Source organism: Cynocephalus volans, chromosome 6, assembly GCF_027409185.1.
Source record: "Cynocephalus volans isolate mCynVol1 chromosome 6, mCynVol1.pri, whole genome shotgun sequence".
Taxonomy (NCBI): Eukaryota; Metazoa; Chordata; class Mammalia; order Dermoptera; family Cynocephalidae; genus Cynocephalus; species Cynocephalus volans.
In genome coordinates this window covers 125,379,013-125,402,694 of record NC_084465.1, presented here as the reverse complement: position 1 = coordinate 125,402,694, position 23,682 = coordinate 125,379,013, and the positions used below count along the sequence as shown (strand labels likewise).

The window sequence follows — 23,682 nt, the reverse complement described above, 5'->3', positions numbered from 1 at the left end:
AATTAGTATACAAAATACATGAAAAACTCTTACAAGTCAGAAATAACAACAAATCCCCCAGATAGTACAAGTAAAAGTCAACAAAGGAACTGAAGAAGCATTTTCCCAAAATGAATCACAAATGACCAACAAGCACATGTTTATGTTTCACTAAACATAAGAGAAATGCAAGTCAAATGAACAGTGAGATATCCCCTCACACCCATCACACATATCACATCCATTAAAATGGCTGGTATCAAAAAACACAAGACAACAAGTGTTTGCAAGGAGCAGACAGATCGGAATCTTGTGCACTGTTGGTAGGATTGTAAAATGGTGCAGCTGCTATATTGTATGGAAAACATTATGGCTGTTCTTCAGAAAACTAAAAATAGAACTACCATGTAATTCAGCAGTCCCAGTTCTAAATATATGTCTACAAGAATGGGAAGCAGGGTCTTCAATACATATCTGCACACCCATGTTTATAGCAGCATTACTCTCAATAGCCAAGAGGTAGGAGCAACCTAAAAATTTGTCAATGGACATATAGATAAAACTAAATGTTATATGTACATACGATGGAATATTATTCGGCTCTAAAGAAGAAGGCAATTGTTCTAGGAATGATTTAAAGTTCAATGCCCTCCAAAGTGAGAAGGTTCTTTGGGACTGAACAAGGACCAGGCAAGTCCATTCTTTAATCAAAGATACTTATTAATGGATTGACTCACATACAGAAAAGCCACATGCAGTGAAGAATCAGAGTTCTAGAAATGAGGGCTTTAGTTCTCTGGGGTTAGACAATGTTTAGATAGCAAAAGTCACTATTACTAACAATAACTTTAAGGAAACATCTTAAGAAAAGTAAGTCGATAGCATCAATCACCAGGTGTTTGTGATCTATGAGCCAGTGGGTCGCATGGCGTCAGTGCTCATACTAATTACGCCACCTGCTGTAATAAGTCAGTCATTCCCTGAAACCTATGTTCCCCTTAAATTTGCCCTAATGTTAAGGTGTAATTAGCCAGTGAAGCTAATTAATGAGGTTAAACAGAAGTTAACATAGCAGGCGGGCACAAAATGGCCTTGGTTTTGTGAACCCTCTTAGAAAAGTCCTGTCATATGCTACAACATAAATGAACCTTGAGGACTCTATCCTGAGTGAAATAAGTCAGTCACAGAAAGACAATACTGAATGATGCCACTTATGTGAGTTACCTAAAGTAGTCACACTTGTAGGAACAGAAGGTAATCAGGGATTGGGATTGAGGAAAATGAAGAATTGTTTAATGGGTATGGATTTTCAGATTAGCAAGAGGAAAAAACTCTATAGATCTGTTGCATGATAATCAAAATATACTTCACACTAGTGTAAATTGTACACTAAAAATGGTTGGAGGGTAAACTTTACGTTATTTTTTTAAAATCACAATTATAGGAAAACTACAGGATGATCCTGCTATGTAAGGAAAAAAAGATATCCTAAGATATTTTCAACGTTTGATATCATGCCTTTTAGCTTTTAGTTTCCAATATCTACCTACCCTTTGTAATGGGAAAGATATGCCTTTTTTCCTGGCACATCTTCCATTCCTAAGATTTCTCAAAAACTACTGAGAGGAGATGGCTTCAAGCAGCACATGATCCATCAAAGAAGTGGTCACCAGATTCCACGATGGCCACCAATGATACCCTGCTCCTGGTATGATCCCTGTGTATTCTTGTATTCTTGATTTTGAATACAGAGGTAAAGGGATCACTTCTGACATTAGGTCATATGAGGCTGTGACTTCAGTCTTGCTAGCTTGCCTGCTCAGCTTGCCTGCTCAGCTTGCACATTGATGAAGTGAGCAGTCATGTTGGAGATACCCCTGTGGCCAGGTCCTGAGGACAACTCCCAGTCACAGCCAGCTACAAACTGAGGCCCTTATTCCAACAGCTGCAAGAAACTGAATTCTACCAACATGTACTTGTGCTTGGGAGCAGATCTATCCCCTGTGAAGCCTTTGGATGAGATCAAACTCCTGGCTGATACCACGATCACAGACTATAAAAGAACTTGAGCAGAGGACCTAGCTAAGTTGTCCCATGTTGCCTAACAAATTTCCACAAATTTAGCAGCTTGAAATCAATACAAAGTTATAAAGTAACTGTAATGCAAGGACAGAACACATGGAGTAGAAAAAGAACGTGAGGTCATGTGTCCTCAGCCTCATCTGTGTGTGTTGGAGAAGGTTTTGTGATGACATCAGTGTTAAATATTCAGAAATTCTATGAAAGTGTATTTTATTCAATGAGGAATTTTTATTAAGTTTAATGTTTAAGATGTGTATGAACTATGAATAAAATAACAACAAAAAGAACAGAAAGTATCTTCTCTCATGGAACTTATTCCCAGTGGAGGGAGTGCACATAAACCAAAAATACATAGAACAAAGAGAAGGACACATGATGACAAGTGCCACGAAGGAAGATAGAGCAGGGGAAAGGGACAGGGAATGGTCGGACGTGGGAAGAATAAGATTTAAAATACCCTGGTAAGGGAAATCTGATTTCCTGAAAAAGTGGAGACAAATCATGCAGTAATCTGAGCAAAGAGTGTTTTAGGCAGAGGAGACATGATGTCCAAGATGAGGAGAAGATGAATGTCCGTAGTTTTTGAATGCCTGAGGACTTTGTCTTGGCGTGTTTGCTTTTATGTATCTTGACCAGGAGCATAGATACAGAAGGTACCGGTGGATGAAATCAACACTCAGGAACTTTTGGGAGAACATAGAGCTGACCTTGTGACTGACCATATCTGAGTCTGCTTTACTGTCTTGATTCTGCTCTAATAAGTGTTTAAACAAATGTATTCTGTGTGTGGGTCTGTGTTCTAAGTTACTTTTTAACACCTTGGAGTCAAGGAGTAAGTGTCCTCACTTAGAAAGTATAGATTATAAAACTCATGATTTTGGTAAATAACAACATCACGTTGAGTATGAATGTTAAGGAATAAATGTGGTTTTAGTATTAGGCTTACCTCAATTCATGCTTTCTGGCAGAATTTGATGTCCAAGGGTCAAAGGGTTCTTACTTTGTTCCAGATCTGAAATTTACTATGTCTCCTTAGAATGGGCAGTTACATAGAAACAGGATTTGTGTAGATGATTGGAAGTGCAAGGTGGGAGATAGTAAAAGCCATTTTATAGAAGTTTCTGAAATGGGGCTGGGGAAGTAGCAGGTAGAAAGTATTTATCAGTTAGTTTGTTCTTAACCCTTCCAGGTCCATGAAAACACATTGTATTTAATCTGGAAGGGGAGGCACGTATTGAAAGGATGACCAACAATCCAAGGCTCCCTTCCAGCATCTCAAGGATCAGAGCTCCAGGGACCTATGAATGAGGGATTCCATTGGGAGGGCTGGCCAGGGAGGTGGGAGGGAACCAGCCTGGAAGGAAGATTAGGAATCAAATATGGGAGAGGTTTAGCAGGAGTGAGTTGAACACAATTCTTCTTGGGATGTATTTGTTAGGACTCCTTATTTATAGTTTGTGCATAAAAGAAGAATTTCTACAAGGTTTTATCCAAAATATAGAGCTAAGGGTCAGGCCTAGACCACCTATGTGTGCCCAGTAATACCAGAAAACTTGTAGGCCTGCTGTGGGGCAGGAAATCACAGGTCCAATTGTTAAAACCAATTCCTCTGAACTTTAAAATCATCTTTATTTCAAGTTCTCTCAGGTTAAAAAGCAAATGATCATTTTTTAATAGTTGATCCCCTAAAATGTTTCACAAAACAAGAAAAGCTGAAATATAAAACATAAAATAATCACAAGCCATTAAATATTTTTTGTAAAACAAATGCTAAAATGACTAATACATACAAAAAGCAAATTCTCCTAATTTTTCAAAAGTCTTTTGATAAGTCATAGCAAAATAGCACAATGCTCACAAAATTTGTTAAATGTTAGGAACGACTTTTGCAAAGATGAACACTTATTGTGTATACTTTTAAGGGATACAAAGTTACTCCTTTCATCATGAGGAACCAAATTTTCATTTCAGAACACTTTGTTGAAAACTTGGGACTTTGTCACGGGCTACTGAACTTTGAGACTGACAGTTTAGGACCTGGCACGCTTTTCAACACTCGTGTCTTCAACTGTTCTCATTCTTGAGGGCACCTTTGTCCCGCCAAAGAGGCTCTCTCAAGCCATGGGCTTCAGCCCAGAGGTGTCCACCCAAGTTGTTCACACACAGTCTTTCCTGAAATGATTCATCCCTTGAAACTAGAGGTGGCCATAAACTTTGGAGTGTTCCAGGGCAATTTCTTGGACTGTTTTCTATCTTCCCTCACTCCCTTGATGATTTTAGATATTCTTTTGGCTTTACATACCACTTCTCAGCTGAGAATCCCCACATCAATATCTCCAGCTCAGTGTTTCCACCTAAACTCCAGAACAAAATATCAAACTTGTCTACTCCACATTCCCTTGTGAGTTTCTGATGGACATCTCACGCTTAACATGCCTCAGACAAAACTCCATTAAACCTTCTGCAATCCCACTCTACCTCAATTTTCCCAGTCTTGGTACTTGTCAACTGCATTCTTGCAGTCCTAAACAGCACAATTTTGTAGTCTCTTTCACCTACTTTTATTTTCTCATATTCTATGTGTAATCACTGAGTAAAGCCCACCATCTTCACTGTCAAAAATCTGTCCACTATTCATCATCAGCTCTACAGTTATCCTCATCCAGGTCTTCTTGTCTCTCACTCAGATTTTTACAAGAGCCTCCTGGCTAGTTTGCCTCCTTCTGCCTTTCCAACTGTGATGGATAATTTGATGTGTTCACTTGACTGGGTTAAAGAATGCTGAAATAGCTTGCAACGGATTATTTCTGTGTCTATAAAAGTGTTTCAGGAAGGGATTAGCATCATAATTAGTAGACTGTGTAAAGAAGATCTGTCCCCGCAGGTGTGGGAGGACTTGCTGAAATCTGTGGAGGGCCTGAAGAGAACAGAAAGGCAGAGAAAGGGTGGATTCTCTCTGTCTTCTTGAGCTGGGACATTCATCTTCCCTGACATTGGACGTCACGTTTCCTCTGCCTAAATCCCTCTTTGCTCAGATTACTGAATGATCTATCCCCCCCTATCGAGGAAATTAGATTTCTCTGTCCATAGTATTTAAAATCTTATTCTTCCCACATCTGTTCATTCCCTGTCCCTTTGCCCTGCTCTGTCTTCCTTCATGGCACTTGTCATCATGCGTCCCACTCTTTGTTCTACATTTTTATTGGTTTGTTGTGCATTCCCTCCAGTGGGAAAATTTCCCTGAGAGAAGATATTTTCTGTTCTGTTCATTGTTATTTTTTTCATGGTTCCTACATATTGTCTTGAACATTAAACTTACTAAAAATTAATTGTTGAGGAATTTAAATGAGAACTGTAGCAGAATTAGTATTTGTAGATGACCACCCTAATGATTACTTCCCACCTCGAAAATAAGAAATATTATACATGCTAAAGAAATTTGCATTCTTTCTTTAGCATTTCACACACTTGACACCTATGTTTTTTAAAAAAATCATGTTCATTTGTCCTTGATATTTACATCATCCTGCTTTACAAGATGTGAAATAATCACTTCCTTGAATGAAAAAGTTTTGGTGGAGCAGGATGGCAGGGGTTTACACAAGCTTTGTTTGAGGTGTGTTCAGTGTAAGATGTTCTTTAAACACTCATGTGGAGATGTAGAGAGACAATTTGCTATTATATTTTATAGTTTTGGGGAGAAAGCTGAGCTGGAGATATTGATTTGGGGTTTCTCAGCCTAGATCTGCCATTTAAAGCCATGAGAATATCTAAGATCATTACGGGAGTGTGTGAAGACAGAAAACAGTCCAAAAAATTGCCCTAGGGCACTCCAAATATGTGGCTTCCTCCTGGTTTTCAAGAGTAAATCATTGCTGGAAAGACTGTGGTCTGCAAAAGTTGGTTGAGTACATCTCAGCTGAAGAGCAAGGCTCACAATAGCCTCTTCGATGCAGTTAAGGTGTCAACAAGAGTAGATACAGTTGAGGGTATAACTGTGGAAAGTCTACCTGGGTCCTGAAAAACTGTCAGTCTCAAAGTTTTTTGACAAATTCCCTGACACGGTCTCATCTTTTCAGGAAAGTAGTCTGAAATACAAATTTAGTTCCTCACAGTTAGCTGATTAAATTTGTACACCTAAGAACTAGGCAAAACAGTCGTACGTATTTGTAAAAGATGTTCCTAAAGGTTAACAAAGTTTGAAAGCATTGTCTTATTTTATGTACATGGTTTTCAAATTTTTTAGAAAATTTGGATATTTTTATTAATTGCATATACTGTGTACCATGTTAAAATTAATTACACAATTATATAAAAACGCTCAGGATAATTTGTGTTTTATATTTGCAAATCTGTTTTACATTTGAAACATTTAAAAGGATCAGGTGTAAGAAATTAATCATGTGTTTTTGAGCCTAAGAAAATTTGATAAATGTGGAGTTGATGTTCAGGAGGGTTTGATCAATTGTTGCATTGATTTCCTACCTCACATCAGCCCTCAAGGTCCCTGCTGTTCCTGGGTACACAGGTGGTCCAGACCTGACTCTGAGCTCTGGATTTTGAATAAAACATTGCAGATATTATCCTTTTTGCATAAAATATAAATATAAAAGAGCCTTAGCAAATATTTCCCAAGTAGAGCCGTGTTCAACTTCCTCGTCCTCATCCTTCCCCTGTCTGACTCCTAATCATCCTTCCAGGCTGGTTCCCTCCCACCTCCCTGGCCAGCCCTCCCACTGGGACCCTTCATTCCCAGGTCCCTGGAGCTCTGATCCTTGTGCGGCTGGAAGGGAGCCTTGGATTGTGGGTCATCCTTTCAATATGTGCCTCCCCTTCTAGGCTAAACACAATGTGTTTTCTTGTCCCTGGAAGGATTACAGAAGTGCTGACTGATAAATGTTTTAGTAACTGCTGTTTCTCTAGAAGCTGAAAACTCTACCCACCTGTACCCCAGAAGTGTCTATAAAATGGCTGTTATCATCTCTCATCCACCAACTCTCACATTTCTAGGCCAATCACAGCTTTTAGCACTAATTGTTCAGAAGTAATCAAAACATGCAATAACAGACCCTGTAGTAGGTAAAAACTTTAGTGAAAACAACTTTGTTTTTCCTTCAGGAAGTGACATAAATTTAGTGCCTTTCATTCCTGACCTGTGGGCTTAGTTGTAGCTGAATATGAGTTGCTGAGCAGCAGGGCTTTAAGCAGAAGGGACGTGTCCAGTCACCAGCATCTGAGACATCCACTGTGCCCCTATCCACATGCAGGGGTTCTGGCAGAAGTCACACCAAGGCCTCCATGTCAATACTCATCAGCAAATGGATAGTTACGGTGGCCAGCCATACTGGAATGAGATGATAATGTATAATATGAATGCAGTGACCATATAGCTAGGGCGGTGGCAATGTAATTCCTATGAGGCTGCCATTAGGCTGAAAGTTAAAAATTTTATTTCCTAATGGGTTGTAGAATTACATTTCTTACTTTCATGAGCATGGCTTTGTTACAAGAGATTTTAAAAATAATAACTAAACTATTCAAATTATATTTCCTAGGCTGAAACTCAACACTCAGAACACATAGAGTTAAAAATTTAAACCCATTCCTCTCCTTCATGTACATCTGTCAACAAAGCAAAGTGATATTTCATCCTTTCTGATTCAAATTCTCAATGAAAGATCTAACCCATTCTACCTCATATTAACAAGGATTATAGGATAGAGTTCTATGTCAAAGAAGCTAACTATATAGTTTGAAGATCTACATAGTTTAATAATAACAAAAAATATAAAGTAACGAAAAATTATTACGAATTATTAAAATATTTAATAGGTAATAAGAATTACTGATTGTGTTCCCCTCTCTTTGTTCTTTTCAATTTTTCCCAGCTTACGCTCACATTTCTTTACAGTAATGAAAATATTAGCAGTGATAACCATATGTCTTCTAATTTTTGCGTACATATAATTTTGCATTATGTTTATCTCTTTTCCTACATTATCACATTTATTTCTATTGCAAGGTAAAATTCCCACAGGCAGAAGTAATAAATATTCCTTGCCAACCCTCATTTATAATATATGCCCTTTTTCACATACTATATACTTAGAGCATAAAGGAACAGTAAAGAAATATGTTGGTTGTAAATTCTCCCAACAGTGGGGCTTTTCCTCCACACTCTTCCTTTGGTTTTAAATCTCTCTCCTCTAAGACTTCGTCTTCCTCTGAACTGAGATTTCCAAATGTCAGAAAACTAAAATCAAGTATTTCTATTGTCCTCAGCAAGGCCAGCCTTTCTGGAGGCAATAAAGTGTTTGGGTCCTGAGCAAACATCCAGTAAGAAGGAAGAAGAGATTTGAAACTTTAAAGACAGGGAATTGACATGATGTAGGGAAACGATTCCATATGGAGGTGATGACCATTTCTGACTTGAACGACAGGGTTGTGGAAGATGCCTTTGACCTGATAAAAAATTGAGCAGCATTGGGAGAACATGGTAAACTTAGTTTGTAAACATATAATTAGGTACATTGTTCACATCTACAGTGTATGTCCACTGGATAGTTGTAGGAATGAGAAACCTCTATGGAAGGTGCAGACTCAAGAATCCTACTGACTACTCTGGAAAGTTCCATGGAGGGAGACATGCAGAAACCCATTTGGGGAAGTCCATGCTGACCCTGGGCCCCTTACCCTGTTGCTGTGTCAGAGAAAAGAGCCCTGGAGTGACATGCAGAAAGCTCTTGCATCATCCCTGACTCAAACTGTCCTCTGTCTTTCTCTTATGAGGAAACTGTTAATGCCCATCTACATTCCTTTTTTTTTTTTTTTTGTCCTTTTTGTGACCAGTAAGGGGATCACAACCCTTGGCTTGGTGTCGCCTGGACCACGCTCAGCCAGTGAGCACACCGGCCATCCCAACTAGGATCTGAACCTGCACGGAGGGAGCGCTGCTGCGCTCCCAGCGCCGCACTGCGCCGCGCGGTCGGACCTACATTCCTTTTTTTAAAAAAAATTTTATTTTGTCGATATACATTCTGGCTGATTATTGCTCCCCATCACCAAAACCTCCCTCCCTCCTCCCTCCCCCTCTCCCCCCCAACAATGTCCTTTCTGTTTGCTTGTCGTATCAACTTCAAGTAATTGTTGTTGTTATATCTTCTCCCCGCCCCCTGTTTTTTTTTTTTAATTTTATTTTGTCGATATACATTGTGGCTGATTATTGCTCCCCATCACCAAAACCTCCCTCCCTTCTCCCTCCCCCCTCCCCCCAACAATGTCCTTTCTGTTTGCTTGTCATATCAACTTCAAGTAATTGTGGTTGTTATATCTTCTCCCCCCCCGTTTTGTGTGTGTGTGTGTGTGTGTGTGTGTGTGTGTGAATTTATATATTAATTTTTAGCTCCCACCAATAAGTGAGAACATGTGGTATTTCTCTTTCTGTGCCTGACTTGTTTCACTTAATATAATTCTCTTGAGGTCCATCCATGTTGTTGCAAATGGCAGTATTTCATTCGTTTTTATAGCTGAGTAGTATTCCATTGCGTAGATGTACCACATTTCCCGTATCCACTCATCTGATGATGGACATTTGGGCTGGTTCCAACTCTTGGCTATTGTAAAGAGTGCTGTGATGAACATTGGGGAACAGGTATACCTTCGACTTGATGATTTCCATTCCTCTGGGTATATTCCCAACAGTGGGATAGCTGGGTCGTATGGTAGATCTATCTGCAATTGTTTGAGGAACCTCCATACCATTTTCCATAGAGGCTGCACCATTCTGCAGTCCCACCAACAATGTATGAGAGTTCCTTTTTCTCCGCAACCTCGCCAGCATTTATCGTTCAGAGTCTTTTGGTTTTTAGCCATCCTAACTGGGGTGAGATGGTATCTCAGTGTGGTTTTGATTTGCATTTCCCGGATGCTGAGTGATGTTGAGCATTTTTTCATATGTCTGTTGGCCATTTGTATATCTTCCTTAGAGAAACGCCTACTTAGCTCTTTTGCCCATTTTTTAATTGGGTTGCTTGTTTTTTCCTTGTAAAGTTGTTTGAATTCCTTATATATTCTGGATATTAATCCTTTGTCAGATGTATATTTTGCAAATATTTTCTCCCACTCTGTTGGTTGTCTTTTAACTCTGTTAATTGTTTCTTTTGCTGTGCAGAAGCTTTTTAGTTTGATATAATCCCATTTGTTTATTTTTCCTTTGGTTGCCCATGCTTTTGGGGTCGCATTCATGAAGTCTGTGCCCAGTCCTATTTCCTGAAGTGTTTCTCCTATGTTTTCTTTAAGAAGTTTTATTGTTTCAGGGTGTATATTTAAATCCTTAATCCATTTTGAGTTGATTTTAGTATATGGTGAGAGGTATGGATCTAGTTTCATTCTCCTGCAAATGGATATCCAGTTATCCCAGCACCATTTGCTGAAGAGGCAGTCCCTTCCCCAGTGAATAGGCTTGGTGCCTTTGTCAAAGATCAGATGGCAGTGAGTGTGTGGGTTGATTTCTGGATTCTCTATTCTATTCCATTGGTCAGTGTGTCTGTTTTTATGCCAGTACCGTACTGTTTTGGTTATTATAGCTTTGTAGTATAGCTTAAAGTCAGGTAGTGTTATGCTTCCAGCTTTATTTTTTTTGCTAAGCATTGCTTTGGCTATGCGTGGTCTTTTAGTGTTCCATATAAATGACTGGATAGTTTTTTCCATTTCTGAGAAAAATGTCTTTGGAATTTTGATGGGGATTGCATTGAATTTGTATATCACTTTGGGTAGTATGGACATTTTCACTATGTTGATTCTTCCAATCCAAGAGCATGGAATATCTTTCCATCTTCTTGTATCCTCTCTAATTTCTCTCAGCAGTGGTTTGTAGTTCTCATTATAGAGATTTTTCACCTCCTTGGTTAACTCAATTCCTAAGTATTTTATTTTTTTGGTGGCTATTGTAAATGGGCAGGCTTTCTTGATTTCTCATTCTGCATGTTCACTATTGAAGAAAAGAAATGCTACTGATTTTTGTGTGTTGATTTTGTATCCTGCTACTGTGCTGAAATCATTTATCAATTCCAGCCGTTTTTTTGTAGAGGTTTTAGGCTGTTCGATATATAGGATCATGTCATCTGCAAACAGGGACAGTTTGACTTCCTCTTTTCCAATCTGGATGCCCTTTATTTACTTCTCTTCTCTGATTCCTCTGGCTAGTACTTCCAACACTATGTTGAATAGGAGTGGTGAGAGTGGGCATCCTTGTCTAGTTCCTGTTCTTAAAGGAAAAGTTTTCAGCTTTTCCCCATTCAGGATGATATTGGCAGTGGGTTTGGCATATATGGCTTTAATTATGTTGAGATACTTTCCCTCTATACCTAACTTATAGAGGGTCTTTGTCATGAGTGAGTGCTGAACTTTATCAAATGCCTTTTCAGCGTCTATAGAGATGATCATATGGTCCTTTTGTTTGAGTTTATTAATATCGTGTATCACATTTATTGATTTGCATATGTTGAACCAACCTTGCATCCCTGGAATGAATCCCACTTGACTGTGGTGAATAATTTTTCGTATGTGTTGCTGTATTCTGTTTGCTAGTATTTTAGTGAGGATTTTTGCATCTATATTCATCAAGGATATCGGCCTGTAGTTTTCTTTTTTGGTTATATCTTTACCTGGTTTTGGTATCAGGATGATGTTTGCTTCATAGAATGAGTTTGGGAGATTTGCGTCCGTTTCAATCTTTTGGAATAGTTTGTAAAGAATCGGTGTCAATTCCTCTTTGAATGTTTGGTAAAATTCTGCTGTGAATCCATCTGGTCCTGGGCTTTTCTTTGTTGGGAGCCTTCTGATAACAGCTTCAATCTCCTTTATTGTTATTGGTCTGTTCAAATTTTCTACGTCTTCACGGTTCAGTTTTGGGAGCTTGTGTGTGTCCAGAAATTTATCCATTTCCTCCAGATTTTCAAATTTGTTGGCGTATAGTTGTTTATAGTAGTCTCGAATGATTCCTTGTATTTCAGATGAATCAGTTGTAATATCGCCTTTTTCTTTTCTAATTTTTGTTATTTGAGTCTTCTCTCTTCTTTTTTTGGTTAGCCATGCTAATGGTTTGTCAATTTTATTTATCTTTTCAAAAAACCAACTTTTTGATTCGTTGATCTTTTGAATTGTTTTTTTTGGTTTTCAATTTCATTCAGTTCTGCTCTGATCTTAATGATTTCTTTCCGTCTGCTAACTTTAGGTTTGGATTGTTCTTGTTTTTCTAGTTCTTTAAGGTGAAGTTTTAGGTTGTTCACTTGCCATCTTTCTGTTCTTCTGAAGTGAGTGTTTAATGCAATAAATTTCCCCCTCAATACTGCTTTTGCAGTATCCCACAGGTTTTGGTATGATGTATCATTGTTTTCATTAGTTTCAATAAATTTTTTGATTTCCTGCTTGATTTCTTCTTGGACCCATATGTCATTAAGTAGAATGCTGTTTAATTTCCATGTGTTTGTATAGTTTCCAGAGTTTCGTTTGTTATTAATTTCTAGTTTTAATCCATTGTGGTCTGAGAAGATACATGGGATAATTCCAATTGTTTTGAATTTATTGAGACTTGATTTGTGACCTAATATGTGATCTATCCTGGAGAATGATCCATGTGCTGATGAGAAGAGTGAATATTCTGAGGTTGTTGGGTGGAATGTTCTGTAGATATCTGCCAATTCCAATTGGTCTAGAGTCTTGTTTAGATCTTGTGTTTCTCTACTGATTCTTTGCCTAGATGATCTGTCTAATATTGACAGTGGGGTGTTCAGGTCCCCTGCTATTATGGTATTAGTGTCTATTTCCTTCTTTAGGTCCAATAGAGTTTGTTTTATAAATCTGGCTGCTCCAACATTGGGTGCGTACATATTTATAATTGTTATGTCTTCTTGATGGATCAGACCTTTTATCATTAAGTAGTGTCCCTCATTGTCTCTTTTTATGGTTTTTAGTTTAAAGTCTATTTTGTCAGATATAAGAATAGCTATTCCAGCTCGTTTTTCTTTTCTGTTTGCATGGTAAAACTTTTTCCATCCTTTCACTCTTAGTTTATGTGAATCTTTATGGGTGAGGTGGGTCTCTTGTAGGCAGCATATAGTTGGGTCCTCCTTTTTGATCCAGTCAGCCAGTCTGTGTCTTTTAATTGGGGAATTTAAGCCTTTTACATTAAGATTTGTTATTGAAAGGTGTTGATTTATTCCTAGCACTTTATTGGTTGTTTGGTTGTCTTAGGTGTCTTTTGTTCCTTGCTTTCTGATTTACTGTTTAGTTTCTGTGTTTGTTGGTTCCATAGGTTGTGGATAGCGTTTTTGTTTGATTGTTTTCTCTTCATGAATGCCATTTTTATTATACTAGCAGGTATTGATTTTTCTTGGGTTTTTATGGCAGTGGTAGTTATTTTTCAGGAACCAAATCCAGTACTCCCTTGAGGATTTCTTGTAAGGGTGGTTGTGTGGTAGTGAACTCCCACAGTTTTTGTTTGTCTGAGAAATATACTATTTGCCCCTCATTTCGGAAGGATAGCCTTGCAGGGTAGAGTATTCTTGGCTGGCAATCTTTGTCTTTTAGTATTTTGAAAATATCATCCCATTCCTTTCTAGCTTTTAGGGTTTGTGATGAAAAGTCTGATGTTAGCCTGATTTGGGCTCCCTTATAGGTGATTTGACGCTTCTCTCTTGCCGCTTTTAAGATTCTCTCTTTGTCTCTGAGTTTTGCCAATTTGACTATGACATGTCTTGGAGAAGGCTTTTTTGGGTTGAATACATTTGGAGATCGTTGAGCTTCCTGGATCTGAAGATCTGTGATTTTTCCTATACCTGGGAAGTTTTCTGCCACTAATTTGTTGAATATGTTTTCAATGGAATCTCCATTTTCCTCCCCTTCTGGAATACCCATGACTCGGATATTTGAGCGCTTAAGGTTGTCTGATATCTCTCTCAGATTTTCTTCAATGTCCTTGATTCTTTTTTCTTTCTTTTTGTCTGCTTCTGTTATTTCGAACAGCCCATCTTCAAGTTCAGAGGTTCTCTCTTCAACTTCGACAGCCTGCTGGTTAAACTCTCCATTGTGTTTTTTATTTCGCTGAATAACTTCTTCAGTTCAGCAAGTTCTGCTACATTTTTTTTCAGGACATTGATTTCTTTGTACATTTCCATTTTCAGATCCTGTATACTTTTCCTCATTTCATCATGATCTCTAGCTGAGTTTTCTTGTATCTCATTCAGTTTCCTTAGAATTATCACTCGAAATTCCTTGTCAGTCATTTCAAGGGCTTCTTGTTCTATAGGATCTAGAGTTTGAGATTTATTAACTTTTGGTGGAGTACTTTCTTGATTTTTTGTATTTCTGGTATCTTTTTTTTGGTGTTTATTCATTGTGGCAGGGGGTTTCACAGTCCACCGGTTTGAGACTAATGACTAACTAGGATGTTGCTGTGGTTGCCTATTTCGTATGCCTACCTCCATGACTGCTCAGTTGGCCTCTAGTGCCTTGTGTATGTGGTTGCCTTGGGTCTTGGGCTTCTCCGGGGAGCCACCTTTCTGGTCAGGTTGGACTCTGCTGGACTGGTGGATCACGTACCACTGGGTGTGTGATCGCTGTTGAGCTTTCACTTCCTGTGCAGGACTTCTCCCTGTTCTGTGTGCTCTGGCCCTGGCTGTTGGATCGTGCTGTGGCTACCCCACCAGGTGTGTGGTTTCTGTGAAGTCTCCACCTCCCTGGCCGCATGTCTCCCAACTCTGTGCGCACTGGGATGGGTCGGGATGTGTCTTCTGCAACCCTCGCCTATCAGCTGGTCCTTCAAGACCCTGCTCGGCACGCCTCGCCCAGGAAGTCTACCAGGTTTCTGCTAGGCACAGATGACCAGTCACTCTGGGTGCCTTTGTAGCACTGTGTAGATCTTTCTTGGGACTTGTTCACCTTTGTATCCCCCCGGCATGGACCGAGTCTAGCACCCGCCTGTAGTCAGCTCTCTGGCAGGTTCAAGCGGACTTGGGAACTCTCCTACCACATTATTCCCAACCAGAAATTGGTTAGGCTTTTTTCCGAACTGGTGGCCGCAGAGATGGTATCTGCTTCCCAGTAATAGGAAGTTTACCGGGGGCCAGAGTCCAGGGTGTGGTGGAGTGACAGTTGGCCCCGCCCATACTTCCTTGCCCTCCCAACACTGGCCAGGGACGCCCCATGCCACCCGTCCCACCTGGGAACCATGGAGGGAGTGGAAGGGGAGGTCAGCCTGCAGGCCCCGGGAAGCCTTGTACTGGGGCAAACAAGTGGGAAGGCTCAGTGAGGAGATGAGCCAAGCCGGGCGGAGCTGCCAGCACCTGGGAAAATGGAGGTAGTCCCGGGGCGGTGAGTGGCCTGGTGATGTAGGTGGAAGCCGGGTGGGTGTCAGCCCCCCGAGCAGGGCTGGACCAGGGTTCACTCACAGGGCTGTGCCAGGTTGGGTGCTTACTCTCTGCCTCTGGTTTGTTGCCTTCCCCATTCTCGGCCGCCACCGCCTCGGGCTGCTTGCTCGGTCCCGCGGCGTGGCTCAGGCCCTCCCAGGAATCTTCTTTTATGCCAGCCTGTAACCTTGAATCCTGAATAGGGCAGCTGGCCACCTTCAGCGCTGCCCCGGCCTCCGGGATCCTGTCTGCATCCATAGCAGTCCTGGCGCCATGTTCCCTGTTTAGAGACTCGCTTTTGCAGCTAAGAAACAGTTCTTTTCCTGCTCCATTCTTCAAAGCTGTTGCCTGTAAATGAGGCAGCCTCTCCTGCCAAGGGCAAAGTGGTGGTCAGCCCCCATGACCGGCCACCAGCAGCGGTCCTCCCTTAAGAGATGGCAAGAGGAAGGTCCACAAGTTTCCCGGCTGCCTGAGGCCCAGTGGCCGCCTTTTCCACCTCCGCTACTCCGCGCCAACTGCTGCAGCCACCGCCATCTTGGAAAAACCCCCTACATTCCTTTTTTAAAAAATAAATTGAAGCAATACATTTACCAAACTTATTTTCAAATTAGAAACCAAATATTGGAAATTTCTGTTTAGGCCATCTAGGACTTTCATGTCCTCTGAAGACAACTGGAATTCAAAAACCTATCACAAGAGCAGAATTTTTTTATTACTTTTTGACCGCATAATTGCCAATCTGGAAAACCCAAGTGCATCAGAATAAATAGTTCAGAGGAGTAACTTAAAATATCTGAGAACTTTCCAAATGTTATGAAAGACATCAAGAAAACCCTTAAGTGGTTAGTGAAAACCAGGTGATAATAACCAGAAATCTAATCTTTTATGAAATACATTGAATCTGCACAACACTACAGACAAAAGTAGATCTCCAAAGACACTGGAGAAATCAAAGCTGACATCATTCAAAGATGAAAGGGAAAAAAATGAATAAAGATGAAAAGGTAATGTAGTAAAAGACCAGAAGATTGTTGATGCAAATATTTCAGATACATGAGACAGTTCAGTAACTTAATGAATGTGGTCAGATTTCTATATCCCATAAATGAAGACTTAGAATACGAAAAGAATCTACATGATTAAAGCCATAATTAATAATTTAACAGCATCATCTACCTCAGTCATAGGGATTCTTGATAAAAAAAAAGGGATTGTAATTTTGACTTGGTTATGAAGATGATTAAAATTAGTCCTTGTTTTGAAATTTGACATCAACTTGCTGTTCTAAACTTAAGAAGATTAGTCGCCTTGTCAGTATTGCAGTTCTGGTCCCCACACCAAGCCAGTATCCTCAAGTCTTGAATGATTAGAAGGTTCACATTGTTTTCAGCACATCATTCTATTACATTTCACATAGAATGCAGTCATGGTTTAAAGGGAAAATATTGTGAGGTCATGGTTTCTGGAGAGGTATAAGTTAACACATAAGAAAGAAAAGTTCTAAGAATATGCAGTTTCTTTCTAGTCTATATGTTCCTTGAAAGTCAAGGCAAGATTTTAAAAAAGCCAAAGAAAGAAAGAATCACAGTAGTACACTGAACTTACAAAAACAAAACAAAACAAAACAAAACCAGAAACGTGGTTAATACAGAATAGAAAAGGGGAGGTTGAGGGGGGTTAGTGAAAAACTAGCTAAGGGTCACAAAGATTGATTACGTTTTATAAATATGAGTATACTAATTATCCTGATTTGATCACCACATATTGTACACATGTATTGATATTTGATTCCATGCCCCACAAATACAAATAATCAATTATCTTTCAATAAAAAAAAAAAATCCCCCCCCAAAACAGTCACAGCAAGTGAAATAGGTAACAATGAGAGGAGCAAAACATGCCAACTTAGCAAATGAAATGCTTGAGTAATTCTGCCAGATAAGAGAAAATAATATTTCTATATCTGGGAATTTGCTTTTTTATTTCTTTCTGATAAGGCTAATGAAACTGCATTCTAGATAGGGGTTTATGTCAAGTCTTCATGGCTGACAGCAGTGCTTTCAGTATATCACAATGTCCTGTTTCTATTCCTAAAATGTAAAGCATCCACAACAGAGAATTCTATCCAGCCGTGCCACCTCTCCTGTGGTAGAGTAGGAGAAAACTCTTATTAATGCTCACAAAGCACACATTCATAAGAAATGACAGGGAAATCGACCAGGGCAAAGAAGTCTTGAGAGCCTTACAAAGAAGCACATGCATGCAGGGGGCTGTGCAGGAGCCTGATGCCCACAGCCCTGCTCATCACCTGCAAGTTCTCCCTGATGCGCTTCTCATTGAAACTCTTGGCGAAGGGCAACCAGGGCTGGAGTCTGCTTGTGCTTTTCTGCCATGGCACAAAGAACTGGGTCATCCAAGAGAACTGGGGAGCTCGGGTGCACCCTGGAAGGAAAGGCAGCAGCGCTGAACTCCTGAGGCTGAGTGTTCAGTGTTAGCAGGCTTCCAAAACAGACTAAGGCATCCTCTCTAGACCAGAGTGTCTCTAATGTGGTCCGTGGACAAGCCACATCTGCATCATCTGAGATTTTGTCAGCAATGCAAATTAACCGTGTCCTCTGAGCCATTTGACTCAACCCCAGGACACGGAGTATGGTATGATTAAAAATATTTCATCAAGGTGGGGTTTGGGTAAGCTCTCTATTGTGTTTTTTTTTTATTTTTTATTTTTTTTATCATTGTTTATTACGTTGGGTTCCCAGAGCACTGTAGGCAACCAGGACAATGTCTTTTGACTTGCAGAAATCCAGCAGTTTGTTCTGGTCAAGATAAGGATGACATTCCACCTGTAGATGGCCAACAGAGAAAAGTTTCAGATTACATGAAATATTAACATAACATATATATATATATATATATATATAATATTAAAAGTAAAAGAAGCTAAATAAAAAACTGTGTAGCATTAAATTTGAGGTAAAAGTATTAACCTTCAGTAACTATCTTTTTTAAAAAAATAAATTGTATATCCCTGTATTCTAACAGGATATAAAAAAATGACATTTCTGAGAACTAGAAACTCTCCAAACAATGTTTTGTTTTCTAAATAACTTTGTGCACTACAAGAAGATATGGCAAAGTTAAAATCTTGGACAGGGTAAAAACTCTTTGAGTATTGGACATAAAATGGTACCAAAAAGCAAGAATTTAGTCAAAGATTCATGAGTCCAAGTCTGATGAACCAAACTTTGGTGGCATCCCACAAGTAACATTTGGGTAAATTTTAGCATCAAAAGGAAAAATAAGTACATTCAATTACAGCATATAAAATAAATAAAAAATCATGGCTCCATAGTATTGGACAAAGAGAGAGAGAGAGAGACAGACAGGATACTTTCCCACATTGATGCCGATTATTACAGTAACTTCTTTCTCAGATCACTGACAATTAAATGGATGTTACTAAGCTTCCACCTGTGTGATAGGAATAATTCTAGTTGGTCCACACTTGCTTGTGGAATTGTTTTATTTTACAGTGTAATGCCAGGTAAGAAATGTAAAAAGACTGCCTAAACATAAAAATAACTATTTACAAACCCCAATGATATAACTAATCTTCACAAGAATAATCAGTGAATACTCAACCACTATGTGGAAGTTTGTTATGGAATATGACTTCCCCTGTTGACAATTGTCACCAAAATTCAATTAGTTATTGCAAAGGGCAAAACACACGGTTAGAGGGGAGGTCTGCCTACAACTAGCTTAAGCAATTGATCAAAACCAACATCACTGATAGTGGGATGACCTGTCATTACGTGCTTCATACTGGAGTGCAATTTCAGTGACACAGCATGCCAAGGACACTTTCTTGCCAACAATGTTTAACTTTAAAATAATAAAGCATTTAATTTTAAATTTACAGGAACTTGGTACAGAGAAACAAATTATCCAGCACGGCAAGAAGATAGTCTGATAAATCCAGAATATTTGACATAATCTGTCTGGATAACATGGGAAAAAAGGAGTGGTGACCCCTTTAGGTTAGAAGAACTTTAGAGCGGAGTAGCTGAGGTGGAAAAGGTGGCCACTGGGCCTCGGGCAGCCGGGAAACTTGTTGACCTTCCTCTGGCCATCTCTTAAGGGAGGACTGCTGCTGCTGGCCGGTCGTGGGGGCTCAACGCCACTTTGCCCCCGGCAGGAGAGGCTGCCTCATTTACAGGCAACAGCTTTGAAGTGTGGAGCAGGAAAAGAACTGATTCTTAGCTGCAAAAGTGAGTCTTGAAACAGGGAACACGGCGCCAGGGCTGCTGTGGATGCAGCCAGGATCCCGGAGGCTGGGGCCGCACTGAAGGCGGCCAGCTGCCCTATCCAGGATTCGAGGTTTCAGGCCGGCATTAAAGAAGACTCCTGGGAGCGCCCGAGCGGCGCCGCGACTGAACAGCCCGAGGCAGCAGCGCCGAGAACACGGAAGGCAAGAAACCAGAGACAGAGCGAGCGCCCGACCTGGCACAGCACTGTGAGTGATCCCTGGCACAGCTCTGTTCGGGGGGTGGATGCCCGCGCGGCTCCCCGCCTGCACCACCAGGCCACTCACTGCCCCGGTGCTGCCTCCATTTTCCCAGGTGCGGGCAGCTCCGCCCTGCTCGGCCATCACTGAGCCCATTTGCTTGGCCTGGCGCAGGGCTTTCCGGACCCTGCGGGCCGGCCTCCTCTCCCACTCCCTCCACGGTTCTCTGGCAGGGCTGGGGGTGTGGGGCGTCCCGACCAGTTTTGGGAGGGCTAGGAAGTACGGGCGGGCGACTGTCACTCCACCACACCCTGGACTCCGGCCCCGGTAAACTTCCTGTTACTGGGAGGCAGATACCATCTCTGCGACCACCAGTTTGGAAAAAAGCCTAACGAATTTCTGGTTGGGAATAGTGTGGTAGGAGAGTTCCCAGGTCCGCTTGAACCTGCCGGAGAGCAGGCTGCAGGCAGGCACTAGACTCGGTTTATACCGGGGGGATACAAAGGTGAACAAGACCCGAGAAAGATCTACACAGTGCTACAAAGGCACCCAGAGAGACCGGTCGTCTGTGCCTAGCAGAAACCTGGTAGACTTCCTGGGCGAGGCGGTGCTGAGCAGGGTCTTGAAGGCCCAGCTGATAGACGAGGGGTGCAGAAGACACGCCCCAACCCAGCACAGTGTGCACAGAGGGGGGAGACGTGCGGCCAGGGAGGCGGAGACTCGACAGAAACCACACACCCGGTGGGGTCGCCACTGCACGATCTAACAGCCTGGGCCAGAGCACACAGAACGGGGAGAAGTCCTGTACAGAAAGTGAAAGCTCAACAGAGATCACACACCCTGTGGTACGTGATCCACCAGCCCAGCAGAGTACAAGCTGACCAGAAAGGTGGATCCCCGGAGAAGCCCAAGACCCGAGGCAACCACACACACAAGACACTAGAGGCCAACTGAGCAGTCACGGCGGGAGCCATACCAAATTGGCAACCACAGCAACATCCTAGTTAGTCATTAGTCTTAAACCGGTGGACTGTGAAACCCCCTGCCACAATGAATAAACACCAAAAAAAAGACACCAGAAATACAAAAAATCAAGAAAGTACACCACCAAAAGTTAATAAATCTCATACTCTAGATCCTATAGAACAAGAAGCCCTTGAAATAACTGACAAGGAATTTCGAGTGATAATTCTAAGGAAACTGAATGAGATACAAGAAAACTCAGCTAGACATCATGATGAAATGAGGAAAAGTATACAGGATCTGAAAGAGGAAATATACAAGGAAATCAATGTCCTGAAAAAAAATGTAGCAGAACTTGCTGAACTGAAGAAGTTATTCAGCGAAATAAAAAACACAACGGAGAGTTTAACCAGCAGGCTTGTCGAAGTTGAAGAGAGAACCTCTGAACTTGAAGATGGGCTGTTTGAAATAACACAAGCAGACAAAAAGAAAGAAAAAAGAATCAAGGACATGGAAGAAAATCTGAGAGAGATATCAGACAACCTCAAGCGCTCAAATATCCGAGTCATGGGTATTCCAGAATGGGAGGAAAATGGAGATTCCATTGAAAACATATTCAACAAAATAGTGGCAGAAAACTTCCCAGGTATAGGAAAAATCACAGATCTTCAGATCCAGGAAGCTCAACGATCTCCAAACGTATTCAACCCAAAAAGGCCTTCTCCAAGACATGCCATAGTCAAATTGGCAAAACTCAGAGACAAAGAGAGAATCTTAAAAGCTGCAAGAGAGAAGCGTCAAATCACCTATAAGGGAGCCCCAATCAGGTTAACATCAGACTTTTCATCACAAACCCTAAAAGCTAGAAAGGAATGGGATGATATTTTCAAAATACTAAAAGACAAAGATTGCCAGCCAAGAATACTCTACCCTGCAAGGCTATCCTTCCGAAATGAGGGGCAAATAGTATATTTCTCAGACAAACAAAAACTGCGGGAGTTCACTACCACAAGACCACCCTTACAAGAAATCCTCAAGGGAGTACTGGGTTTGGTTCCTGAAAAATAACTACCACTGCCATAAAAACCTAAGAAATATCTAAACCCGCTAGTACAATAAAAATGGCATTCATGAAGAGAAAACAAGCTAACAAAAACACTATCTACAACCTAAGGAACCAACAAACAAAGAAACCAAACTTTAAATCAGAAAGCAAGGAACAAAAGACACCTAAGACAACCAAACAACCAATAAAATGCTAGGAATAAATCAACACCTTCCAATAACAACTCTTAATGTAAAAGGCTTAAATTCCCCAATTAAAAGACACAGACTGGCTGACTGGATCAAAAAGAAGGACCCAACTATATGCTGCCTACAAGAGACCCACCTCACCCATAAAGATTCACACAGACTAAGAGTGAAAGGATGGAAAAAGATTTACCATGCAAACAGAAAAGAAAAACGAGCTGGAGTGGCTATTCTTATATCTGACAAAATAGACTTTAAACTAAAAACCATAAAAAGAGACAATGAGGGACACTACTTAATGATAAAAGGACTGATCCATCAAGAAGACATAACAATCATAAATATGTACGCACCCAATGTTGGAGCAGCCAGATTTATAAAACAAACTCTATTAGACCTAAAGAAGGAAATAGACACTAATACCATAATAGCAGGGGACCTGAACACTCCACTGTCAATATTAGACAGATCATCTAGGCAAAGAATCAGTAGAGAAATACAAGATCTAAACAAGACTCTAGACCAATTGGAATTGGCAGATATCTACAGAACATTCCACCCAACAACCTCAGAATATTCATTTTTCTCATCAGCACATGGATCATTTTCCAGGATAGATCACATATTAGGTCACAAATCAAGTCTCAATAAATTCAAAAAAATTGGAATTATCCCATGTATCTTCTCAGACCACAATGGATTAAAACTAGAAATTAATAACAAACGAAACTCTGGAAACTATACAAACACATGGAAATTAAACAGCATTCTACTTAATGACATATGGGTCCAAGAAGAAATCAAGCAGGAAATCAAAAAGTTTATTGAAACTAATGAAAACAATGATACATCATACCAAAACCTGTGGGATACTGCAAAAGCAGTATTGAGGGGAAAATTTATTGCATTAAATGCTCACTTCAGAAGAATGGAAAGATGGCAAGTGAACAACCTAACACTTCACCTTAAAGAACTAGAAAAACAAGAACAATCCAATCCTAAAGTTAGCAGACGGAAAGAAATCATTAAGATCAGAGCAGAACTGAATGAAATTGAAAACCAAAAAACAATTCAAAAGATCAACGAATCAAAAAGTTGGTTTTTTGAAAAGATAAATAAAATTGACAAACCATTACAATGGCTAACAAAAAAAAGAAGAGAGAAGACTCAAATAACAAAAATTAGAAATGAAAAAGGCGATATTACAACTGATTCATCTGAAATACAAGGAATCATTCGAGACTACTATAAACAACTATACGCCAACAAATTTGAAAATCTGGAGGAAATGGATAAATTTCTGGACACACACAAGCTCCCAAAACTGAACCGTGAAGACGTAGAAAATTTGAACAGACCAATAACAATAAAGGAGATTGAAGCTGTTATCAGAAGGCTCCCAACAAAGAAAAGCCCAGGACCAGATGGATTCACAGCAGAATTTTACCAAACATTCAAAGAGGAATTGACACCGATTCTTTACAAACTATTCCA

At 40.3% G+C, this 23,682-nt stretch overlaps 1 pseudogene; it reads right to left on the bottom strand.

The window, feature by feature from the left end:
* Positions 1 to 7,362: 7,362 nt before the first annotated feature.
* LOC134380524 (aldo-keto reductase family 1 member C4-like) overlaps positions 7,363 to 23,682 on the bottom strand; it is a 234,366-nt pseudogene continuing 218,046 nt past the window's right edge.